Genomic DNA, 9,190 nt, shown 5'->3' with positions numbered 1-9,190 from the left:
GCTTCCTCCCCGCCGCGGGCTAGCACCGGCTCCCCAGCAAAGAGGAGGGGGCGGAGAACTGGGGCGGGGCGAGGAGCCCCGGGAAGAGTCCGCGTGGTTTCCCCGAGAGGAAATCTCCGCTGCGGCCGCGCGGGAGGAAACGAGGGCGGGGGGCGAAGGGAAAGTGTAGCCTCTCGCGCCCAGAGCTGCGGAGGCCGGTCCCTGGCGCGCTGCCCGCCGCGGAGGGCGCCCCCAACAGCGCGCCCAGGGCCGCGCAACTTTAGCGCCTTCCACGCCCGGGTCCCCGCCCCGGAGACGGCTCAGCGCCCCTGGCCTGGCCCGCGCTGGCCCCGTGCCAGCCTCGCCCTGGCCGCCTGTGGAGTGCGGCCGGTGCCCGTGACGCACTTAGGAGCCAGAGCCGCGCTTGGAGCCCGGGAGACCCGGGGTGGGGGCCGCGGGAAGGTGGGGTACTGGAGGTGTGGGACCGCAACACTGACGTCTCTGCGACCCAGCGCGCTCCACGTGCAGAATCGCCAAGCACGCACAGTTTTCCCCATTTCACAGAAGAGAAGACCGAGACCCGGAGCACTGCCCGACGCCAAAGCTTACGCAGCCAGGAGGGGAACCATCTCGGGGCTGGGGGGAGTGGAGGTGGGGGAGGGATGTGCATTGTGCTGAAAACGGATCAGATGGCTCCAGAGCCGGTTTCTTTTCGCTGCGACTACGTTTCCTTTGGGTCCTGGTTGTCCGCCGCGCTCAGAGGATCTGACACTGGACCGGCACAAACAGCCGCCGAACGCAATAAATGGGCTTTGTTTTAAAATGGGCCACAGCATCTTTCTGAATCTCTCGATTACGCGCGGTGCAACCTACGTTTGGACGCCCAGCCCGTGCGCGAGGAGCGGGCTGCACGGCTCGGGCTCAGGGGAACTGAGGACAAGTACTTGGGGGCTCCGTGGCCGCGCGCCGGGTGGGGTACCTGGGGTCCAGGAACCCAAACCCCGCGGACTGCGCTGGGCGTCCGGGCCAGGCGGCGCCGGCGGGAAGGAGGAGGGCCGGGCGGGCGGGCTCTCGGCACAAAGTGTTCCCGAACACCGCGGGAGGGCATGCCAAGTTCGCGGCGGGCCTGACGCGGAAATGTAGATCATGAGGCCCAAGGGCGGGCCCGGGCGCCCTGCGCCGGCCGGCTCTGAACTGCACCGCGCACGCCGCAGAGTGCGGCGGGGAGGCCTGGACAGAAAAAACCGAGACTCGCTGGCCTACCTGGGGGAACCTCTTAGAGGTGGGCTACAAGGATCCCGGCGAGCTGGATGTCACTGCGCCTCACACCGTGCTCCGGCAGGGGCAGGGGCAGGGCCAGGAGAACTCGGATTCCGGCCATTACCTCCCTGTCTTGGGCTAGGGGTGAGAGGGGCAAATGCAAACATCAATATTTGTTAGTGGGACCCAGTCTACCAGGCACAATGATTTTTAAAATTTACATTAAAATATTCAACCTTCTCAATAACCCTTGGACCTAAGTATTCTTGTGCACTTCTAGGCTGGGGAAACTGAGGCAGGGAGGGTGGGTAAGGATGCCCAGCACTTAGCAGCCATTCAGTAAGAGACGTTTGCTTAAAACTCGGTTCCCTGATGTTCTTTCCATTCCATTCATCCATCTACCTTAGATATGAATTAGGTACCTACGTACCTGGGGACACTCCTAACAGGAAGGGAACCGTGCTCCCTCAGGGCTGGTGGCTGCCACCACTGTCCCGTAGGGATGTGCTGGTTTCCAGTTGCCAGTGTGGACACTGCTACTAGGTGTGACAGCATCCCCAGATCTCCTTACCTGTAAAGGCATCAGGCTTATTGTGAGAATTGAATGAGTTGAAACAGGTGACATGGGTAGGACAAGGCCTGGAACGAGTAAGTACTCAGTTAGTATTAGTCATTGGTACAGTGAGGAAGACAGACCTTGAACAGGGAATGCCAAGGGAATGCCAAGGAGCCATGGGAACGAGACCCAGGGAGGGAAGGAGGGAGGGAAGGAGGTGTTAGGGACCTTTTTAAGACAAGATGGGTGAGAAAGACGGGAAGAGTTGGCCAAGCAAAAGCTAGGTATCAATATTTGGGGAGGATGAACATCTTAGGAAAAGGGATCAGCATATGTGAAATCCCAAAGAAGCATGGCTCCAGAAATGCATGCAGGACACGGAGCAGAGAGAAAAGGGCAGGGCAGGGTGATGTGGAGAGGTCAGCTGCCAGAGCTCAGGGACCCAGAGACCTTGGTGAACGCTTCCATCTTTTTTCTTTTTTCTTTTTTGGCCGCACTGCACAGCTTGTGGGATTTTAGTTCCCCAACCAGTGATTGAACCCGGGCCCTTGGCAGTGAAAGCGAGGAGTTCTACCCACTGGACCGCCAGGGAAGCCCCAGAACACTTCCATCTTTATCCTAAGCCCTTGTGAGCACTTCCGTCTTAAGCCCGCAAAGGGTTGTAAGCAGATGAGTGATGCAATCAGGTGTGTGTTGGTAAAAGATGACTCTGGCTTCTGAATGCAACTGGACTGGAGGGGTCAACAGTGGGTCCAGGATTATACTCCTAAGAATTGGAAGCAGGGACTCCAAGAGATATTTGTACACTCGTGTTCATAGCAGCATTATTCATAATAGCCAAAAGGTGGAAGCAACCCAAGTGTCCATCAATGGATGAATGGATAAACAAAATGTGGACTGTGATCCAGTCCTAGAAAGGAATGAACTTCTGATACACGCTACAGCATGGAGGCACCTTAAAAACATTATGCTAGGTGAGATAAGAAAATGATAAATATTGCATAGTTCCACTTCCATGAAATAGCTAGAATACACAAATTTGTAGAAACAGAAAATAGATTAGAGGTTTCCAAGAGTTGAGAAATAGGTGGTGATGGCGGTATGACACTGTGGATGTAATTAGGGCCACTTGATTGTACACTTAAAATTGCAATTTTTATGTCATGTAGTTACCACAACTTCAAAAAAATGAACGATGTAATAGACCAAAGCCCGCTGAACCGTAAATGGGTGAGTTGTGTGGTGTGTGGATTATATCTCCATAAAACTGGGGTGGTTTTGTTTGTTTGCTTGGCTTCACAGAGCGGCATGCGGGATCTTAGCTCCTTAACCAAGGATCGAACCCGTGCCCCCTGCAGTGGAAGTGCAGAATCTTAACCCCTGGACCGCCAGGGAATTCCCCCATAAAACTGTTTTTTCGTTTAAATTTTTTATTGAAGTATAGTTGATTTACAATGTTGTGTTAATTACTGCTGTACAACAAAGTGACTCGGTTATATGTATATGTATATACTATATATATATATTCTTTTAAAAAATTCTTTTCTTTTTCATATACTTTTCCATTATGGTTTATTACAGGTTCTTTTTTTTTTTTTTTGCGGTATGCGGGCCTCTCACTGTTGTGGCCTCTCCCGTTGCAGAGCACAGGCTCCGGACACGCAGGCTCAGCGGCCATGGCTCATGGGCCTAGCCGCTCCGCGGCATGTGGGATCTTCCCAAACCAGGGCATGAACCCGTGTCCCCTGTGTCGGCAGGCGGACTCTCAACCACTGCGCCACCAGGGAAGCCCTATTACAGGCTCTTGAATATAGTTCCCTGTGCTATACAATAGAACCTTGTTGTTTATAAAGCCATTTTTTTAAAAGATCAAACAAAGACCGCAAAGTGGGTCCAGGGAGATGGTCTGGAGGGGAGGGGAGCCTGGAGGCTGTGACTGAGCATTGGGCTGGCGCTTTGCAGGTCCAGAGAGAAGGGAGGAGTGGCCAGATTGGAAAGGTGTTCGGGAAGGATGGAGAGCGCGGTGTGCCTGGGTGCTTGTGGGATGTGAGTGACGAGGCTGGAGGACAGGTCCCTCCCTGCCCTCTGCTGTGCCCCTCAGCTGTGCCCTGTTAAATCATCTTACTCCTAACCTGATGTCTTTAAGAATTTTGGAATCTTGCAAGAAAATTAAAGAATTCCATTTATTTTCCCCTCTGATCCTCATACTTTGTGTGCCCCCAACAGAAGGGAAGTCAGTTACTCCCCGCCCCCATTTCCCTCTCTGAAAATATTATTCAATCAACTACCTAAACAATGGGGTACTAACCAGGACCAGCTCCAGAATTCACTGGCCCAGTGCAAAATGAAAACGCATAGCTCCTTGTAGAAAAATTATCCCGAATTTCAAGATAGTGATAGCAGGGCATTAAACCCAGCGTGGGCTCTGAGCACAGGGTCCTGAGTTACTACACAGGCCACATACCCATGAAGCTGGCCCAGGCACTACCAGTATCTCCTGTCTCAGATATGGAAACCGACAGCACGACCCTCACAGCTCATCTGTGGCAGAATTTGAAGTCCTCTTAAACTGCAAAGGTGCAGAAATTAGGGGATGAATGTCAACATGGAGTTAACTAAGAGCGTTCCTTTCTATGTGATGGTACCATTGGCTATCTTGCCCCTTCTCGCATGTGAGATTGAGAAGTGCCTCTGTACCTGGAGCGTTCGTTCTGTGTGTAAGAGGATCCTTGCAGGATACTGTAAATTACATACCTTGATTCCTGCCTTTTTTTTCCTTCCTTTTGAAGCAACTCTGTGCCTTCTTTCCAGCTCTAAGTTACATCTCTATTTCCCTCCTTCTTTGAGATCCTGGCTGCTTCCCTCCCCACATAGCCAAACCTGCTTTGGAGGATGTTTGTGTGCTGGGCACTTAAACTCCAGCCTGAACCTGTGCTCTCACTGGGCTATCAAAGTAAGGCTTTGGGACTTTCAACAAAGATGGGCTGCAGCCGTTCTGAGAAGACATAAGCCATCATTTGTCAGCTGCAAAGAAACCAACCTTTCAGCTCAGGATACTGAGGCCGAACGTTGTCCAGAGCTAAAAAGGCTTATTTTTAGAAAGCAACAAACGGTGGTTTGTTCCTAGAGCTGGCACGAAAGAGCCACATCGATAGCAAAGGGCTGCTTGCTGAAGACTGTGAAAGCTGGGATGCACTTGAGAGGCCGTGGGGGGAATGTTTGGCCCAAAAGCCTATGGAAGGAAACCTTTAAGAATATGAGCTCAAAACTGGTGTCCGTCCAAGGTCAAAGGCTTCAAGTGCAATAGCCTGTACTCTGCCCCTGACAGACAGCCACTGACGGAGGCGTTGGACCTCCCTGACTTTCGTCTGCAAAATGAAAATGGTGGACTCAAAAAGTCCATTCTGGCTCTAAAAGCCCACAGCCTATTTAAATTAGATGTAGGATTTCAGGAAATTGGGCTAAATCGATACTGGTTCCAAGACATTCCTTAATGTTTTCTTAAATACATATTTTCATTTCTTTTTTCTCTCAGTTTATTTTTATGTTGTTCATATTTTTCTCTTTATAGAAGAAGAATGTAGCATGAGCAAACTTGGGGGTGGATTCCTGAAGCATTGTGAATGATTGAATTCTGATTCTTGGGAGTTTTCAGCGTAAGCATTCGCAAGTATTCAAGGTGGTAAACTCAGTTTCTGGAGGAGAGCATGTCTCCATCCTGGAAGGAGCAGACACCATTTTCCCCTCTGAGGCTGGAAAGTGCTGTTCCCACAGAAGCCCTGACGCTGCTCCCTGCTGCCAGTGACACAGCAAATGCTGCGGGGAATCCAGCCTGCCTGGACCGCACCTGAGAGCAGGGAAGTTTTCTCCAGAGATCACAGCCCCCTACTCTTCCTACCTCGTTCTGTGCCATCAGAAGGGAAAGTGTGCTGATGGAAGGATGTTCCATAGTTGGTTTGGGAGAAACACATCTAGCTCTGAACTACCAAGCTTGCCCTGCTAGATGACACAGCGTGTGGCAGTGGGTAATTGTATGGCCTCCATGGTCAGAGCTCAAGGGTTCGAATCCCAGCTCTGCCACTGTTGGTACTTGAGTTGTGGATGGTGGTACAGTTTAGAGCGGACCTAGCTGAGAGGCAAGTCAGAGCAGAAGCCCCATACACGGTAATAAACATAACCATCTCATGGCCTTAGTGTATTATTATTGCTTGAGCATAAGACAGTGTTTGCTTTCCATTCAAACCCCTAGGGATGTCTTTGTGATCAAATGCCCTTTGCCTTGTTAGGTAATGATGGAAATGTAATAGTTTCCAACTTGTTCCTCTGGACGACAGTGGCCCTGGTCCCCTGTCAGGAAACCGGGCTGGGCTTTTTCACCAGAATTTTTTTTCTTTCTGTGAATTCTCCCTGACTCTGGTTTCTGAATGCCCCTTTTTCTCCCCACCTCTGGCCCACTCTGTCAGCCTCCACGCTCTTCCTCTGCCCGGAAGCATCCCTGTCTCCCAGCCCTCTGTGACATACCTGAGTTCTTGGGATCTCGTTTCCCTACAAAATACTGGTTGAACCTGACATCAGTTCTTCCAATCCTCAAAGGCCTGACACTATATAACCTTTCTTTTCTTTTAAAATTAGTTTTTACTGTGGTAAAATATACATAACATACAATGTAGCATCTTCACCATTTTTTTTAAACATCTTTATTAGAGTATAATTGCTTTACAATGGTGTGTTAGTTTCTGCTTTATAACAAAGTGAATCAGTTATACATCTACATATGTCCCCATATCTCTTCCCTCTTGCGTCTCCCTCCCTCCCACCCTCCCTATCCCACCCCTCCAGGTGGTCACAAAGCACGGAGCTGATCTCCCTGTGCTATGCAGCTGCTTCCCACTAACTATCTATTTTACATTTGGTAGTGTATGTATGTCCATGCCACTCTCTCACTTCGTCCCAGCTTACCCTTCCCCCTCCCCGTATCCTCAAGTCCATTCTCTAGTAGGTCTGTGGCTTTATTCCCGTCCTGCCCCTAGGTTCTTCATGACCATTTTTTTTAGATTCCATATATATGTGTTAGCATACGGTATTTTTCTCTTTCTGACTTACTTCACTCTGTATGACAGACTCTAGGTCCATCCACCTCACTACAGATAACTCAGTTTCGTTCCTTGTTATGGCTGAGTAATATTCCATTGTATATATGTGCCACATCTTCTTTACCCTTTCATCTGTTGATGGACACTTAGGTTGCTTCCACGTCCTGGCTATTGTAAATAGAGCTGCAGTGAACATTTTGGTACATGGCTCTTTTTGAATTACGGTTTTCTCAGAGTATATGCCCAGTAATGAGATTGCTGGGTCGTATGGTAGTTCTATTTTTCGTTTTTTAAGGGACCTCCATACTGTTCTCCATAGTGGCTGTATCAATTTACATTCCCACCAGCAGTGCAAGAGGGTTCCCTTTTCTCCGCACCCTCTCCAGCATTTATTGTTCGTAGACTTTTTGATGATGGCCATTCTGACCGGTGCATGTTCACCATTTTTAAGTGGTGAATATATAGACCATATTGGTGCCTCTCATAACTGTGTCTCTCCCAGAAGGAAGAGAAGAGAAGGGTGGTCATGTATAAGCCAAGTCTGTTTCCCTTTGGTCAACAGCAGTAAAAATCCTTTAGCAAAAGCTTCAGAAGGGTGAGGGAGAGGCTGGAAGGGGGAGGGCTGCTGCACAGGTGCTGGGAGAGGAGAAACCTGCAGCTTCAGACAGTGCAGTTTCTGCAACCCACCGAGGAAAGGTACTAGGAACTGACAAGGGCGCCCTCTGTAGGTGAGAATCTTAATTTGCCTTAGGAATAATAACTGCGGTCCATGAATTTCATAAATCATTTTTTTTTATTGTGGTGAAACACACATAACCTAATATTTACCATTTCAACCATTTTAAGTGTGCAGTTTAGTAGTATTCAGTACAGGCACGTTGTTGTACAGCCATTACTTCCGTCCATCTCCAGAACATTCTTCATCTTCAAAAACTGAAACTCTGTTCCCATGATACAAGAACTCTCCATTCTCCTCTTTCTCTAGACCCTGGTAACCAACATTCTACCTTCTGTCTCTATGAATCTAACTACTCTAGGTCCCTCACCTAAGTGTAATCATACAGCATTTGTCCTTTTGTGTCTGGCTTCTTTCACGGAGCCTGATGTCTCCAAGATTCATCCATGTTGTAGCATGTCACAGAATTTCCTTCCTTTTTAAGGCTAGATAATATTCCATTGCATGTATACACCACATTTTGTTTATCCATTTATCTTTGGATGGACACTTGGGTTGCGTCCACATCTTGGCTATTGTGAATGATACAGCTAGAAACCTGGGTAAACAAAAAAAAGAAAATTTTAATTTAAATGATCATTCCCAAGGGGTAGCTTAAAGCTACCAAAAAAAATTTTTTTTTAATTTAAATGATCATTCCCAAGGGGAAGCTTAAAACTACCAAAAAAAACAAAAACCAAAAAAAAAAAAAACAAATTAAAGTCCATTAACAGGAATTCAGAACCAATGAAACTGAATTCCATTTAAGGGTATAGAGCAGAGGTTCCCAGAGTTTCTCAGTTCATGGTGCCCTTATTGTCCCAGTGAGTTTTTGCAGGGCCCCTAGGCCAAAAAAAATTATTGAACTGTTAAAAATTTATTAAATAACTAGATCCAAACAACTTAGCAAGTATTTATGTTCTAACAATTAATTAAGTAGCTATTTGGGGAAAATGTATATTATGTAAAAGAAAAAATATTTTTTATTTTATTCTTAAATAACCACAGTTATTTACTAAGGGGGTATGCACACCCATTAGGCACATCGCTATCTCTCCAACCTTGAAATCAGATTGGACACTGCCACCCTTATTTTCTGTTTCATGTAGATTTTGCTTGGTACTTGCTTTTTATTACAGTAACCACTGAAATCCCGGCTTTGTGAAGCTCTGACATCTTTGATAGAAAAAGAGCACAAAAAAAAAAAAAAAAAAGAAGAAGAAGAGAAGAAGAAAGAAAAAAAAGTAGCACAGGGAATTTCCAGTGGCACAGTGGTTAAGAATCTGCCTGCCAATGCAGGGGGACATGGGTTTGATCCCTGGTCCAGGAAGATCCCACATGCCACGGAGCAGCTAAGCCCGTGTGCCACAACTACTGCGCCGTAGAGCCTGCGATCCACAAATACTGAGTCCGCGTGCCACAACTACTGAAGCCCTTGCACCTAGAGACCGTGCTCCACAACAAGAGAAGCCACCGCAATGAGAAGCCCGTGCACTGCAGCAAAGAGTAGCCCCCGCTCGCTGCAACGAGAGAAAGCCCACATGCAGCATCGAAGACCCAACACAGCCAAAAATAAGTAAATAAATA

Source organism: Pseudorca crassidens, chromosome 5 (assembly GCF_039906515.1).
Source record: "Pseudorca crassidens isolate mPseCra1 chromosome 5, mPseCra1.hap1, whole genome shotgun sequence".
In the NCBI taxonomy this organism is placed as follows: Eukaryota; Metazoa; Chordata; class Mammalia; order Artiodactyla; family Delphinidae; genus Pseudorca; species Pseudorca crassidens.
The sequence above is the reverse complement of the archived record's forward strand: the minus strand, read 5'-3'. Positions refer to the sequence as shown.